This window comes from Mustela nivalis, assembly GCF_964662115.1.
Source record: "Mustela nivalis genome assembly, chromosome: 2".
NCBI classification, from domain to species: domain Eukaryota; kingdom Metazoa; phylum Chordata; class Mammalia; order Carnivora; family Mustelidae; genus Mustela; species Mustela nivalis.
In genome coordinates, this window is record NC_139021.1 from 174,418,470 (window position 1) to 174,433,507 (window position 15,038).

At 45.3% G+C, this 15,038-nt stretch overlaps 1 long non-coding RNA gene across 1 annotated transcript in view; it reads right to left on the reverse strand.

The window, feature by feature from the left end:
- Positions 1 to 9,230: 9,230 nt before the first annotated feature.
- The window catches only part of LOC309858701, a 38,252-nt gene continuing 32,444 nt past the window's right edge, over positions 9,231 to 15,038 (reverse strand). The window contains exon 3 of the long non-coding RNA XR_014308313.1: positions 9,231 to 9,292. This is a non-coding gene — a long non-coding RNA (uncharacterized lncRNA). The remainder of the gene's footprint in view (positions 9,293 to 15,038) is intronic.

Here is a 15,038-nt window from a genome sequence, read left to right on the forward strand (position 1 = left end):
GTCTCCTTTCTCATCAATGCTGTTTATTCTTTCTGGTCAAGGACCACCTCTTCCAGGAAGCCTTCCCTAACTGCCTAGGGTAGAAGTAGTCCTTCCCTCCCATGGACTCTAGTTCCGATCTATAATGCTCTCGTGGCTTTTTTTTCGCAGCTATTTGGCAGCCTTATTCTTTGATCAGAACTGACTCTTTTAAAGGAATACCCTGTGACCCGTTCACCTTTGCACCTCCAATCCCTTAAACATAACAGCATAATAAAATCAAAATACCAGCCTGCCATCAATACTATTAGCACATGGGTTTAATGTACAAGTTCGCGAAAGATACACCAAAACCACCATCAGGAGGTGAATTACGACACTAGTCATTGCGTACCATTTGCTGACTGTTGGACCAGTGCAGGGCTCTGGGATGGGCCCCTTGACGTAGGCCATCTCATAGAACCTTGTCAATGGTCCTGTGACTTTGTTGTCTTTATCATCCCTATTCCCAAGCCCATACCCTAAAACCCATGATCAGTGTATCACAAATTCTCTGCCCCGAAAACCTCCCAGGTCACCTCCCCTGCCGTCTCACCTCTGAGGATGACTGTGGGCCCAGGGGAGAAGATGTGACGGCTGCGACTCAGCCCTTCATCTGTAAAATGGCAACGAGGGTGGGAGGAGCTGTTTCCTGGAGGGCCACAGCACAGCGGACATGGGCCGTGGGGGACAAACGCCCATGAAGCGATTAGTATGGTTTTGGGATACGACTCATCCACGCCTCATCCCACCCCAGACAAACGGGGCTTCCTGCCCTTGGCCAAAATGTCAGAAACCAACAGAGACAGAAGGTAGAGATTTTGAAAACAAAACCTACCAGCAACAGGTGCAGTGAGAATTTGAATCAGGACAGAGAAGCTGTGATTTTCCAAGGTTGCTTTAGATAATGTCCTGCTGCCTAACACTGGGCTTAGGAGAGCTCTTCGTACAGCCCTCAGAATAGAGTAAATCCTAGAGGGGACTTCCCTGATGCCCTTTCAGAAAAAGAAGCATTACATCATTAAATTTTTTTTTTTTTTTTTTTTCTCGTACTTCCCAAGTGTAGTGACTACCTTTGGAAAAACGTACGTGGCCAGGGCAGGGAGATGGCTGTTTGCAAACTGACATCCCTTCCATCTTCACGATAGGAAAGCAGCCTTGGGCATGACTGCTGCTCTTTTCCACTGAATGGTTTGCAAATGTCAGTGTGAAATGTGGGCCTGATCGGCTTTTTCAGACTGTAGGACTCCTCAGGAATGTGCAGAACGCTGGTCTTAACCAGCAAATCCTTGCCAACCTGGTGGCCTCTGTGTTCTGCCAGCTCTATCTACTTTCCGGCCAAGGAAGTATTTTAGGAAATACCAACTAGAGAATGCGGACTCCTGGCTACATGCTTGTAACCTGGGGCTAAATGCTACAATCTGGCATTGCCACTTCCAGCTGTGTGACCTGGAGCAAGTAACTTAACCTCTCTGAGCCTGATTCCTATCTCTAAAACAGCGAAAACAATAGTGCCAGCTCTAAGGGATTGTTACTGAAGTTGAAGCGAGATCGGCAAGTAAATTGAAGGCTTGCGGCCGAGTGGCTCGCCCAGGAGTGGTTAGTAACGATGTCATTGCCGATGTTCTGGACACGGATATTTGTTATAGATGGTAGCACATGCAGCTCTTGTACAACTGAAATTATGCACTCGGGGTTCTTGAGATGAGTATAACTGCACGTGCATGAACACTGACACATGGGCTTGGGCGTGTGTTCACGTGTGCACACACACGCATGTGCAGGATCTTGGCAGGACCTTCTGTCCTGCTTCTCTGGCCCCTTCTTTGACCCGTCCCCGTCGGCACAGCTCTGATTTCTTTTTCTTGCCCCCTACACGTCACCTCTCGCCTTGGCACTTCATTACCTTTGATCTGCCTGGCTATCGCAGCGACGTTCCTACCTCTCCTACAACTCTGCCTCCCTCTCCCCGCCGCGCCGGCTCTCAGCAGCCCATAATCTTCTTATCACACTTCATCTGTCCACTTCCGACTCCGCACAGTGCGCTGCCCCCAACTCACCACAATTTTCTTCCTGGAGCTCCCTCTCTTCCCCCTTCCTGTCTCCCCATTTTAAATCTGGCCTCCATCAGCCATTCTCTCCCACGTCCCTGGAAGGTGCAGGGATCTGCTGTCTGCTCTTTGGGCTGCAATTCTCCGCCCGGGCCTCAGCTGGCCCCGTGGGGTCACTGCTTGAGCCTGCTTGATCTGTTTAGAGATATAAGGGGCCAGCTTGTTACTTCGGATCAAAATAGTTTACATTTCTTGAGCCTTGGTCTCATGCCGGCATGTTACAGGCATGTCTCAGGTAGGGGTGTGGTAGGTGCCACCGTTGTCCTCATTCTGTTAGTGACAGCACCGACGCTCAGAGAGGCCGAGGCACATGGCCGGCATTCCAGAAGCAGTAAGTGGGCAGCAGGGATTCCATCCTGGGTGCGTCTGATTCCAGACCCCTCGCCCTTAACCCAAGCAAAACCCTATGCTCAGGAGGCTGGAATGCTCAAGGCTCGGTGCTCCTTCTTGCTCCCTGAGCAGGAACCGGCTGTTCATCAAAGCGGGGCCAGAAAGGGACCTCAGAGCACCCTCCCCCCAGAGCATCGCTAACACCTCCCTCTTCCCCATCCCATTAGCAAAATCCTTCCTACCTGTTGCCATGACTCTCGTTCTTGACCTGTCTCCTTCCCGCCTTTGCCTGGTGGTCCCTTGTCCCCAGGCAGGTAGTAGAAGTTGATAGAGAGACTCAGGACAGGAGCAACTGTTTATTTATTTATTTACTCATAGGCAATTGGCCCCATGCAGTGCCTCCCTTTGGATGTGTCTGGAGTCTTAGAAGCCTGACTGCCCTCCATTCTCCTACAGATGGACCTTGAGAGCTTATTTGGAGACCCTGGACGGGGCGCGGCTACTCTTCTACCCTTGACCGAAGAACAGTCCTCTCCTCTATTGGGGAAGGTCGTCCTCTTCGACCGATTGTGCAGCTTCAGGAGGGATGTACCTGGAGCAGTGAGGGAGGAAGGGGACCCCCCCCTGGCCAGCCAGATTGGCTGAATCAACCGTGGTGATCAGTGGGGTGACGGATGTCGCAGCCAGATGGCCCTCCCAGCCAGGGCATGAAAGATTTACTGGCCGTGGCGATCAAAGTAACCCAGGAACAAAGTTCTACCCCCGTCGCACCCTCAGTCTGGTCACCATGAAGCCCAGATCTCAGCGCCTGATCCCAAAAGGGTCAGCCTTGGGAATTCAGTCTCGGGAACTCCCCAGGGCTTGTCCCATAGGTGAGTCACTTGGTGGCCACCCCCTCATCCCACTCATGTAGCGCGGAGCTGGCAGCCGCCTCTGCCTGGCTGGAGGGCTGCTGCGGGGATGGGCAGCCCTCCCTCCTGGTCTGGGAGGCAAAGCCTGAACAATACAGACCTTATAAGCCAGGAGGAGTGGCAGCTATCATTGTGGGCCACGCAGCACGGAGACTCTGTAGACTGGGTCAAGTTTCTTCACAGCGGGTGGCTGCCCCACCCATGGGGTTTTCCTGGGACGAGGTCCCTGGTGTGGCTTTATATGCAAATCACGCCAACAGCTAAGGCCTACAGGGCCGGAGCTCCTCTTGGTCCTGAACGCTGCTTTACTCAATCCTCACCACACCTGTAAGTATCGCTTCACTCTACCTATTTTCCCAGACAAGGAAACTGAGAAGCAGAAATCAAATGATCTGCCCAAGGTCAATTAGCCAAGAAGGGGCAGAGTGCAATCCAAGTCTAGCTTGGTCAGACAGAAAGTCCATTCCACGTGGCCGTGGGGAAGAAACAAACAGCCTACAGAGCAAGGAGACAGACCGTGTTGGCCTGCCCACCCCTGCTCAGATGCCATCACCATTAGCTTTGCCCTGCCCGGCAGCCAGGTAGTAGCTGCTGGCTCTGCAGTGGGTTCCATGTCTAAATCCGTTCTGTAGTTTAGTCCTCACGGAGGTTCTTTCTTTGCACCTGCTGGGAGCCAGGGAGTGAGCAGGGAACATCGAAGTGAAGACAACCTCCTCTCTGCCCTCAGCCAGACTATGGGCTGGGGTAGGAGGTGACAGCGGAGCACGAGCAGAATGGGCCATGTCTCCACCAGCTGTGGGCCGCAAGGAGAGAGGGGCTCATTCCAAGGGGGAGGAGAGCCTCTGGGAAAGCTTGTAGGAACAAATGGCTGTTGAGTTGGTTCCTAAAGCAGGTTAGGGAAAGGTGGTTCCAGTAGCTGGATGGGATCCAGGGGTGGCCTGGGATTATTGGCTCCTGGATGCCATGCCTTGGAGGCCTGTCCACATTTGGACAACAACAATAATTATAAGTGCCCCAGTTCTTCCTTTAGACCACTCCCCCCAAAACACTGTGGGGCAGTGATTAGGGGCTCCTGCTGTGGGTTAATAAACCAGTCCCTAAGCCTTCCTAGCTTCCTATCTGTGTGAGTCTCTGTGCCTCAGTTTCTGCATCTGTAAAGTGGGCCCAATACAATAGGAGCCCTTACTTCTAGGACTTGGCTCACAGTGGATAGTCACTAAATCAAGCTGCTGTCATCATCGTCGTCATTCACCATTGTCCCTTCGGCACCCAGTGCCCCTGCAGGAGCCCAGAGGTCCAGTCACTGAGAGAAGAACCCAGACAGCCTCCCCCTCCGCCTTGCCCCACCAGCACCATTTCGCCTTCTCTCTCGCTTCCTTCCAGAGTCACAGGGCAGCTGGTGCTCTGAGAGAGGCAGAGCGTAAGGGAGCAGAGCTCAGAGGAATGGTGCGTGGTAGGCCAAAGAATGCCAGCGTCTAGGCCAAGAGTATTTGGGTTAAAAAAAGGCATTTTCTTAAATAAATCTGATCTCAGCTCTGCCACTTAGTGGCTGCGTGACTTCAGGCACCTTTGTCACTTCCATCTGCCTTGGTGTCCTCTCAACTCACAGAGGACGGAGAAGCACAAATGAGATATATGTCCGTCCTTTGCTGGCATGGCGCACTGCACATAGGAAGCTCTCGGTGTGGGAGCTCCTGACTTCTTCGCCCACCTCCTCCTTCCCCTCCTCTTCCTCCTCCTTCCCTTTCCTTCTGGAAGCCACCGTTCCCGTTTCTGGCCTGGAGTGTCTGTTTCCAAAGGCCACTGTGATATCCCCCCCCTGGCCACCTGGCGATAGGGCCCAGCGCCTCCCCCGTGGCTAACCCCGCAGCCAGCCATCTGATTATGGGGAGAGGATGGGAAGACCCAAGAGCCTGTGGCCGCACACAGAGCTCCCCAGATCCGAAAGCCAGACATCGGTGTCAATGGGAGCTATACCTGGGCTTCTGTGCCAACCAGGGGGTCCTGGTGGCCAGAGCCTGCAGTGACGCAAGACGACAACATGGGCCAACTTGGAATGATTTGCCATGACACCGGCAGAGAGCAGGGATGCGAGTCCCAGGGAGAGCAGAGCCGTGCTCGGACTGGACCGTCTCCCTGGGCTCAGCACCGTCAGCGGGCCCGACCTCCTTTCCACCCACTCAGCCAATGTTTTTTTGGGTGTGGGCTTCGCCAGGTGCCCTAGGAAATGAGAATATCCTGGGGATTAAAGGGCATGATGAGCCGATCCTACCTCCACAGAGGGTTCTATCTAGTGGGGACACAAAAAAGAAAAGCAACCAAGTATACAAACAGAAGTCTGTAATTGCAGCTCGGACGGCATGCTGCCAGGGAGACAGCAGGTGTGAAACAGAATCTAATGGGAGAGGCACCTGCCTGAGCCGCGGAAGCACTCTGGGCGAGAGTGACGTTGAAGCCAAGAGCTGAAGGATAGAAAGGACCAAGTGCGGTGGGACGAGAGGGCTGTGCCCAGGAACAGGGTCGGGGAAGTGGTCCCCGTGCTGGGGAGACCTAGGGAGAGGGGACAGGAGTGTGAGGGCCAGGAGCAGAGGCAGGAAGAGACAAGGCTTACCAAGAGCCTTGGAGGCTACGACAGGGGGTGTGTATTTCGCGCTGAGTGGGGGTAAGGGGGCTGGTCCTGGCAGGGATTCTAAAGTCAGCTGGGAAGGTGATGTGGATGCCCGTGAACAGGCAGAACAATTGTGCCAGTCTCTGTCTCTCTCTCTGGCTCTTCAGGGCTTACTTGGTAAATTTGCTGGACGGTAAGGCCATTGGATCAGACCTCAGTGACAGTATCATAAAAACATCCGATCTCATCCATCAGAGGGCTAGGAGTCCGGGGAGGAGGACCCCAGACAGATGGGCTACGTAGCTCGCGCGGAGACTCACAGTGCTTACACTCCTGGGTGTGTCTGTTAATTAAACATTTAAATAGCACACACTACGGGTTAGAATGACCCTAGGAGGCAGGTATAATTTCAAGGGAATACCAGCATTTTTCTAGGAGAAATAAAAAAGAGAGCAAACCTCATTTTGAGCCCTACCCATTTGGAATTTGCTACCTACCTCTGGGCGGTTCTGTGAGGCTGAGATGTGGTCATAAAAGCAACAGGCCAAACACATAGTAGGTTCTTTTTTTTTTTTTTAAGATTTTATTTATTTATTTGACAGACAGAGATCACAAGTAGGCAGAGAAGCAGGCAGAGAGAGAGAGGGAAGCAGGCTCCCAGCTGAGCAGAGACCCCGATGCGGGGCTCGATCCCAGGACCCTGGGATCATGACCTGAGCTGAAGGCAGAGGCTTTAACCCACTGAGCCACTCAGGCGCCCCCACATAGTAGGTTCTTAAGAAACAGCTGTTTCCCACCCCTTTTCCCTTTGTCTACAGAAAATAGTTTTTCCCAGCAGCAAATTTCAATCACTTTAGAAACATCCATTCTGGCACAATTGCTGGGCCAATTATAAATCACTCCTTTTTATTCATTAAGCCAGAATCCCGGAGGGCCCCTACAAAGGTGTGTTCTGTTGGACTAATTCAAGGCCCTCTGTGTTTGGCAGACCTCCTTTGTCATTCTGGTGTTGGGGGACAGGCCTAACAGGTGTCTTTTAGCTCAGCGGGGTCATATCAGGTTCTTACTAAAAATGCTTAAATTTCAGAAAACATGCTCAGGGCTCACTGTCTCGCCAAATCCATGTGAGGCAGAGATGTTGTAATGCGGCTTCTTTAAAGACAAGCAGATAAAAAGTATCTTCCTTTATCATCAGTCCAAATCGGAGGGGTTTGAATGTTTATTTTAAAAAGCTGTTATTTCTTTGGATAAGGTGAGATTTCACTCTTGGAAGGAGCTCGTTTGGGCAAAAGCTCTTCACCACACACTGGATTTTGTGGTCTGAGGTTATATTCTTAATTGCCTACTTGAAGTTGTCTGGTGCAGGTGCCTTGCAGGAAAAAAACACGAATATGATGTTTTTGCTAAGTTGTAGAACAGTACCTTTGTAGTGGAGGAAAATGACCACATCCATGAATAGTTTAAAAAGCTCAATATATAATGAATTCGAATGCTTGATTCAAAAGAATTTATGTTGGTCACAGTATTTACTTATTCATTTATTTGCTTATCTATTTTAAATTATTTATTTATTTATTTATTTATTTTAACAAACCAGAAGAGACTCTTCACGACCGGTCACAAGTTTTACATTTAAAGGGCATAATTTTCTGAATTCAATAATGATTCCCTTTTGAATCCTTGACCCCCTTTATTGAAGTCCTTGGGGGCACTTTTTGCAGTATCCCATTTTGCAAACTCCTGATCAAAGCTTGCTCTTGATGCTTACAGAAGGAAGAGTACGGGTGTCACTATGAACCCTCATGTCTTGACACATATGTTTTATTGGAAGGGGAATGTGTGGGCTCTACTTTTGGGGTGTTCAGAGGGCCAGAGAGGGCAGATAGAATGGACACTCTGGGCCCCATGTACTGGGGAGCCTTTTCCAGCATGGAATTACCTCCTCAAAAACACTATTTCATTTATTTATTTTAAAATCAATGTGTTTGTGGAACTTTAGTGACAAGATTGCTCAGTGTAAATCAACCTAGGACTCACTTCCTCTCTGACCAACAGTGACAGGGGGAGGCTGCCGTGGGGATTCTGGCTTCCCAGTGGAAACCCTCTTGTCTAGAGATCAGCGAGTTGGGCACAAAGGCAAAGCAAAACAAAAACAAAGAGAGAGAACAGACAGAGAGAGAAATCGATGGAAAGGATAGAGAATGTAGGGAGACACCCACGCATGGAGGGTCAATTGATTTCTGACAAAGGTGTAAAAGAAGTTCAATGGAGAAAGGATGGTCTCTTCAATGAGTGGCGCCGGGAGAATTCAATATCCATTTACTAAAAGTTCACTTCAATCCACATATCATCCTCTATGTATAAATTGACTCAAAATGAATCGTAGATCTAAATATAAAATGTAAAACTCCGAAACCTGTAGAAGAAATCATAAGAACATCTTTGTGACATTGGCTAGAAAATATTTCAAATATTTCCACACCAAAAGCAGGATCCATGAAAGAAAAAAAAAATGGATACATTTGACCTCATCAAAATTTAGAACTTTAGCTCTTCAGAAGACAATTAGGAAAATTAAAAACAACAGCACAGATTAGGAAAAAATATTTGCAAATCCTACATCTAATAAAAGACTTGTATCCAGAATTCACACAAGGAATTCCCAACAAGATAATAAGTGAAGAAAAACAATAGTTTTCAAAAAATGGGCAAAATATTTGAATAAAACGTCACCAAAGAAGATACGCAGGGCAAATAAGTTTACAAAAGATGTTCACAATCAGTCATTAGAGGATGATGGACATTAATGCTATAATTTAGAAATCATAGCGCACTTATTTGAGTGGTTAAAATTTAAAATAACAAAAAACAAAAACAACAACCTTGACAACACCAAGTGTTTGCAGAGATATGGAGAAACAAAGCTTTCAGATACTGCCAGTGAGCTCTAAAAATGATACAGCCATTCTGGAAAACAGTTTGGAAGTTTCTTCTTAAATTAAACATATGCTTGTCATAAGGCTCAATGATCGCACTCCTAGATATTTATTCAAGTGAAAGAAAAGCTTATGTTTACACAAAAACCTTAGGGGAATGTTTATAGAGGATTTCTTCATAATTACCAACGCTGAAAACACCTCACACATCCCTCAACTGGTGAAATGGGTACACTGTGGGGGATCCATACGGCGGCCTACTCCATGAAAGGTCGCCCGTCACTCATGACGTCATGTGATTATCAAATGATGCGATGGGGCGGACGCTTCCGTCTGTAGAGTTCTTCTCCCAAAACCCATAGTCTAATGGTGAGAAACCTATCAGACAAACCCAAATGGAGAGATATTCTATAAAATACCTGGCCAGTACTTCTCAAAAATGTCAAGGTTATGAAAAACAAGGAAAAGATTGAGACATGGTCACTGATTTTCTGTAATGGAAAAAAAAAAGGGGGGGACATTAAAGGGAAAAATAATTCCAAATGAAGTCTGGAGTTGAGCTAATAGTAATATATCAATGTTGGTGTCTTCGCAGGATGAACAGTCACTGGAACTGCCCCCCTGCTGATGGGTACACAGGAGTTTTGTTCTCTCTTTGCAACTTTTCTGTAAATCTACAATTATTCCAAACCAAAAAAAAATTATTAAAAAAAATAAGCAGGAGGGTCCCATAGCAAGTCCTCAAAGAGGACAGCTCTTCTTTTGAGGGGAAAACATGGGTAGGAAATGCAGACCATAGAACTTCCATCTCAGGTTAACTAAGCACTCATAGATGGTAAAAGGCTCCTACCAGTGTCATCGCACACATCAGAGCATCACAGTTAGAATGGATGGAAGTAGTATTTGGCCCAAGCCCTTCATTCTGCAGCTGAAGAAATGGAAGCCCAAGAAAAAGAAGCGAGAGGAGGAAAACTATGGTGTTTAAAATAGAAACAGCAGGAAGAACTATAAAAGTAGTAGTCATAAATAACATAAATAACAGTAAATAACAGTAAATACATTAACAGTAAATACAGTAAATAACATTTACTGTAACTCGGGTCCTGTTCTAGAGGCTTCTACCCATCATCCGACTCATGACCACCCTACAGGACATTTTATAATAGTCTGTCATACAGAGGGAGAAGCAGAGGGTCAGAGAGGTTAAGTGACTTGTCCAGGGTCATACAGCTTGCAAAACTGAGTTCCTTTGAACTCTGGAAAAGACAGGGAACTTGAGTTAATTGAGCACCTACCCTGTAGCAGGGCAGATGCCAAGTGCCTCTTAAACCTTAACTCATTTTATTCTTCACATGATTCTACAAGATCCATTATCCCAGATTCATCCAGGAGGACTAAGGGTTTCCATACTCTTCCTATCACCCAGGTGGCAGGTGGCAAAGCAGAGATCTGAGTGTAGGGTCACTGGAACCCAGTCCTGCATTCTCTCTACCCAATCAGTTTCCTTTCAATACCAGCCAAAGGGGCCAGCAAACTAGAGGGTCTGCCTTTTCACCCACTTTCTCTCCCACATTCAGGAAAATGTAGATTTCCTTTCCAACAACTTCTACTACTTTCTATCCTACAAGAAGAAAAAGACATAATAATGATAATAATAATATCCATAATTCCTTAAGACACAAGGAGCTGACCCAGGGCTTTTAAGATCCTTGGGACATAGGATGCCAACCATGTCCATTTTACAAATTTCAAAATTCATCCAAATACCTAGAAAGTATTAACAGAGTCAGTAAGATGTTAACATGACAAGATGAGCTGTGGCTGATGTCTGACGCTTTAGCCAAGCTCTTTACCATCCATGGCCAGAGGGTATGAAAAGTGTTAGTTGTATTTAGACATATTGGGGAAACATACAAAGCGATCATCTGTTTGTATGCCCCCCGCCCACATGTGGCCACAAATGGAACACATTGAAAAGGTCACGAGAGATCAGGAGATTTAGTGAACTGGGCACAATACAGCTTTGTGGTCCGGTTTATTTTCTCGTGACAATGTAAAATATAGATTGAGATAAACTAAAATCCCTCATATTTGGTTTTATAGCTTCAATTCATAAATTCTCTACATTCATTAGAAAGCGATGTACTATCTTCACCCACTTGAAAAGATAGCATCCCAAGGGACAGATACAAGGATATTAAAAAAAAAATCCTGATCAAAGAAATATTGCTTCTTTCCTCCTTTCATTGAGCAGATGTGCGATGTGTCCAGAGAAAGAAATAGAAAAATTCCTGAGTGATTTATTTGATGAACCTAGTTTTAACCGAGGTTGTATGCCTGATATCATGACGGGGGTTATTAGTTTCTAGTTGAAAATGACCAGAGAGGGTCCTGTTCACTTCATCAATATGGTCCATTTATAGGCTGTCAAGGAGACCACATCGTGCAGCCTGGGCTTTCTGAGAGTAATTTCTCTATTAGATGTTTGCTGTCTTTACCATGAAGACTTCTGGCTATTTAAGAAAACCCAGATCAGAAAGATATGTCTGTTCTAGCCTAACATTTAAGACATTAAAAGCAGATGAATCACTTAGAAAAATGAGTCTTTGATTCAAAAGCCCATTGCCACCAAAAAAAGGCACCAAAAAAGGCACCAAAAAATCCTCATTTGCTACAAAAAAAAAAAAAAAAGAAAAGAAAAGAAAACAAATATTTTTTAAAACCCTGCAATTTTTCTAGGCAGAAAATTGACTTTTGCTTTTGCTTAAAAAATAGTTTGTGTAATCTAGGGGTTTCCAGACTTCATGAAGCAACAAAACTATTTTTAAAAATTGGCAGGGGAAGATCTACATAGAACTGCCAAGTTATATTAATTTGGCCAAATAAACTCTTAAATATCCCTCTACAAATGTTATAGATGGCCTCCATCATCCTATAAAGAAAGGACATTTTCGCACATATGCGCATATGCCCACAATTTAAAATAACATAAATGTTTCACAAGAACACAATCTCAGAAGGGAAGTATTCCTTTCGGGAGAAAGAGCCCAGAGGTGCTTTCTCTACAGACTAAAGAAGCTATTATCACTTACCAGCAGATGACCCTTGGGAGCCCCCAGAGGATCTGGCAAAATCTGTGAGGACGCCATGTTGATGTTAGAGGACATTTTTTTGTAATTCCTTAATACTTTACTAAATTGTTACAGGGTGAACAGAAATACTACTACTAATAATAATGTTGGTAAGTAGTACCATTTATTTAGTAAATACGAGATACCAGCTTTACCATGTACTTACTATGTGGATATGTTTTAATTCTTGCCATAAGCTATGAAATCAGGATTATTCTGGTCCCTTCTGGATCAGACAGCCATGGCTCAAGAAGTCACACCACTGGTTCTTGGATATTCGGCCTTAAGTGATGGAGCTAAGATTCCACATCCGGTCCCTCTGAGCCCGAAGCCCCGTGCACTAACCATTCGGCACCCTGCCTCCTTCTCATGATGCACTTCAGGATGCATTTGTCTGGGGGTCTGTGGTCCAGGGTTCCCCTCGACACTCAACACAGTGCCTGACAAATGGTGGACATTTAAAGCTTATGTCTGAACAAATGAATAACGAAGACTTCCAGTTTGGGAAATTTGTTTTCAAACCTAGGGTGGTAGAGGACAAAATGAGATAAAAAACAAAAGAAAATAAAACAAAACAAAACAAAAAAACCAAAACGAAGATCACGCACGTAAAATGCTTAAAACCATGCCTGACACAACACAAGAAGCCCTTGCTACATGTGAGTGACTTTGATCATGGTGGTTAAGAAATCAGCTCCCCTTGGAGAAAGCAATCTTGGCTTGGTCTGCAGGGGACATACCTTACAGAGGGATCTTCACACAAGAGATCTTCTTTAGAAATTGCACTTTGTAAAATGCCCATGTGCATCAGTTCTTTGTTCTTCTTTTGCTATATAATCATTATAACATGATTATAGCACTATAGTGTATATTATATGCATATATATCATATATATGTATCAATGCATAACAAAACGCCCCTTTTCTCATGGATGAAGGATGTGCAACTTAATAAAATAAAAACAACCCTTAGTCCCTCCCTGATGAAAGGCTTTTTAAAACAAATATTGCTTTGCTGGGCCCCCAAGGAAAATTAGAAGAGGTTGAAAATTAGGGTTCTCCTGTGTATAAGATAGACGTACAAACGCTTCTTCATTTGAAAAGTAGAATTGGCCACTGCCATTCAGCAAGAGCTCTCCGACCTTCTCTGTGGCTCTCCTTTACAGATAGCCTTTCTAAGCTTGAGTTTAGAAATTTGTTTTTCAGTTAAGTCCATGGTGCTGTGAAAGCTGGAATTATAAGTGAGACTCTATTACTAGCATCAGGGACATTGCATTATTTCCCCAACCTTTGCTGGAAATTTCCCAAGATGGTAATGAGAAAACTATAACACCAAGGTCCACTGGTCTCCGATTTCGGCACCCTAAATTACAAGGGGTCCCCGGGACCATCATTCTCAAAGCACGCTCCAGGACCAGACTGAGAAGGTGATGTTCTCGCTGCTTTTTATCTCAGTTAGTGATGTTCCCTGCCTCCCCGGACAGATGTTTCTCTGGACAAAGTAGCCCTAGCTGCTGAAATGATTTCTAAGTCTGTTCCATCAGCAGGATGGAGGGACAAGGAGGCTTGTTACTCTTCTGCCCCTCAGATGGGTCAAAGTGTTGAAAGTTAGGGTTACGGCTGTAACAGCAAAACTTACAAACACCTCAGTCTTGCAAGTTACAATGAGGATAATGGCTTCATTGTATTTTGCCTTGTAAAACAATTCGAGGTTACCTAAAATAAAAAGAAGAAAGTTAAATTTGGGAAAAATGGATTTCTTCTAGTTTATTTTTCCCCAGGCAAAAATAACCAGGCTAATTTCTGGTACATAGCACCTCATGCTTGGACTCGACCTGATTTCCGTACAGTGAGCTTTAGTTTGTGGGGCTGGGAGGTGAGCAAGCGTTCCCTGTCTTTGCTTCCAGAGAGAGAAATGTTGGTGGCTTCAAAATAATCCACAGTGAAATACTGCTCTTAATGTCATCCTATCAGATAGACAACGTCTTCACTGAGTTTTCCAAAAATAATTTCACAGATAAATATATAGGTTAAAAACTGTAGGTCAATTGAGAGTATCCTTTTGAGAGACAATACATAGAAAAGATTATCTTTCATGGATAGATATATATAGAGAGAAGAGTATCGTTTTTTACAGACGCATCTGTTTTCCAAAGCTACAGGTCAGCAAAGAGCATGTTTTTTGCAACTTCTTCATGAATAAATTACGGAGAACAACCCAATGGTAGCTTAAACTTGTGTCTATGCAGACCACTTTCATTCAGGAATAATAGAACGTCCCAGACCATCTCGACTATCTGCGCATTAAAACATCCTCCGGCTGAGAAACGACCAGGCTCTCACAGTCGAAACCCCACTTGAAAGAGACTCGTGTTAAGGACACAGAAAGCAAAGATGATGGTTGTTTTCTTGTTTTTCAAAATAGCCTCAAACACTGGCTGGCTGACTGGCTCCAGCCTTGTTGCAGCACATTAAAAATAAATAAATAAATAAATTTTTAAAAATGAAAAAGAAAAGAAAAAAAGCCTCTTCTCTCTACTAGATCAGGCGCTGAGGGGTATTTTGTTAAAAAAAAAAAACAAAAAACAAAAAAACCTCTGTCCAGAATCAGCTGCCTGCCTCCCTTTCAGTTTTCTTTCAAGGCTTTTGTTTTTGTTGTTGTTGTTGTTGTTGTTGTTGTTTTTTCCAACCAATTCCGTTTGCACTTGTGAATGATAATGAATTGGGGCTCTTAGAGGAACTTGAACTTCTTGGATAAAAGATGTGTTCAGTATTTAAGTCGTTAACACTGACATGATTATCTTCAGAGTGTGGCCCCATTAACTTCATTCTTGAGTCTCTGTTTATTGTCATAGTCTGTCACAGAGCTTCACGGCACAAGGTCAGATCAGAATGCAAGAACCCAAATGACGCAGAATGATGGGTCTTCTTTCCATAACATAGCTGCTGTCATCTGCCCTCAGTCCAGGATGGGGGACACAAAATATTTCTAA